The following is a 2,224-nucleotide window of genomic DNA, read 5'->3' as shown; positions in this document are numbered from 1 at the left end:
CCAGGGAAAGAACGCACCCAGGAGAGCTGGGAAACAGAGTGTTTTGATGTTACAGAGAAGGCGGCAGTGCAGATGGGGAATTAAGGGGAAGTGGCTCTGACAAGAGACAGACTGGTTGATTTGGAGAGTCGGCAACAGAACCAATGGGAGCTTTGCAAGACCCAGGACACGTACAAACTGTGTTCACAGCCGGTGTGTGCAGAAATGAATTCTAAGTTTCCCAAACCCCAAATCCTTTCACTGTGTCTAGGTAAATGGAAAAGTGAATCAATACCAACAAAATTTTAGCTGTTAAAAAAAAAAAAAGAAAAAACTGCTTTGGAGGTGGGAGACGTGGGTAGGGTGTCTATCTACAAGTGTGAGAACTTGAGTCCGATTCTAAGCCACCCACATAAGTGCCAGACAAGCATGGCAGCCAACCTGTAGTCCCAGCAATTGAGAAATGCAGACAGGGAATAACCACAGCAAGCCACTGTCTTAAGTTTGCCAGGATTGGCGAGCTCTAGGAGCTCAAGCGAGAGACCTTAACTCAATATATAAGGTTGAGCGTAATCAAAGATCTCTAACATCGGCCTCTGGTCTCCACATGCACAGCACACACATATGTACACCTGCTCCCATACATGTCCCCACACACATGCAAATATGTACACACAGACAGTATGCATAGAGAGATAATGTAAAATGGACTATTCATGTTAAGAATACGTTTTAGTGAACATGAATATATGAAGCAACCCTGAAGATACATATGCATATACATACATACGTATATTGTGGCTATCTTCACTTCTCAGGACGAACATACCCTAAACTGTAACTTTGGCAAGAAGTCCTCTTTCCCAAGAGTCCAAGACAGAAGAATAAATAGACTATCACACAGGTCTAAAATTAAAGACCATAAATCCATCTAGCAAGCTGCGATCGTACTTAGGCAAACATGTTTCATTATGAAAACATAAGTGTATGCAAAGGCTTTTTCCTATGTTGTCACATCAAAGGCAGGTGAATTTAATTTTTAACTTCTATACTAGGTATTAAAATGTAATAGGTAAGTAAGCAAGGTTATAATGAAAATTCTTGTTATTATAGACTTTTGATAAAAAAAAAAAGTGTTCCCAGCCATCATCTTACCAAAATTACTAATTCCATTATTATGGTTATAATTTTATTTTTTTCGACATTCTACTTATGGTAGTAAGGTGATTGATTTTTTAAAAGCGATATCTAATAGCCTTCAATATGCTCGCATTTTTAATATATTTCATCAAGAATGCAAATTAAATTCAGTGATAAACACTGACCTTACAATCATTAATTGTTTCACAAAAAGTTATTTTTCTTACTTATCTAGATACAGTTGTTAAAATTAAAGTCAAGTCTACTGATTATAATTATAAATTATAACTCAAAATATGTCCATTTTTGTAAACTAATTAAATCACCTTGTCTACATTTATAAAGAGTGATTCTCTTTTCCACACCAGGCTTTTTGCCTATGCTGTGGCTGATGTAGACCATCAGTGATCTCCTCCCCATGCAGCATGTGTAACAGCATCAACTGAGAAGCATGCATATTTGAGATTAGTATGGGTAATTTAACCTTAGAAAGTATTTCTCATCACTACAGTGGTGTGAACCCCACGTTAATTTGTGTTTCCAGACCAGGAATTGGAAACCCAAGACAATCAAGAAAATAAGTATTCACTCTGGCTGGAAAATGGTTTTTATTATGTAAGGATCCAGTCCACTCTTACAATCAAGAAAGAAAGTTATAAAGTCTCTCTCTGACTCTGGCCCTAGCTCTTAGCATCTTCCTGCCCTCTATACTAGTATCTACCTTCTCTGTCTATGGCAGCACAAGCACACACCTTTTAGAAATGATCACCTGCTGTTTGAGTAGATGGGAGATATGGTGATCTATAAAAGATGTGGGAGGCTAGACGCCAAAGGATAGAAGACCAGCATGTTCTTAAAATATTTTTTCTGGTATTTTAATATGCAGTATCACTAACCTCAGAGTCCCAGGATTAGAACACTGCTCATTCAAGTATGAGATCCTCACTGGCTTCTCTTAATGATCTTAGTTTGAGCATCAATCATGATTGCTCAAATCTTGTATCATGTATTGTATATCCATTACAATACATCTTTCTGTCATAACTGGAGGGATTATGTCAGAATCATTGTTTCCAAGTCATAAAATGATTCTGAGGTCCAAAGT

The sequence above is a fragment of the Rattus norvegicus genome, chromosome 4 (genome assembly GCF_036323735.1).
Source record: "Rattus norvegicus strain BN/NHsdMcwi chromosome 4, GRCr8, whole genome shotgun sequence".
NCBI lineage: Eukaryota > Metazoa > Chordata > Mammalia > Rodentia > Muridae > Rattus > Rattus norvegicus.
Note: the sequence above shows the minus strand (reverse complement) of the source record.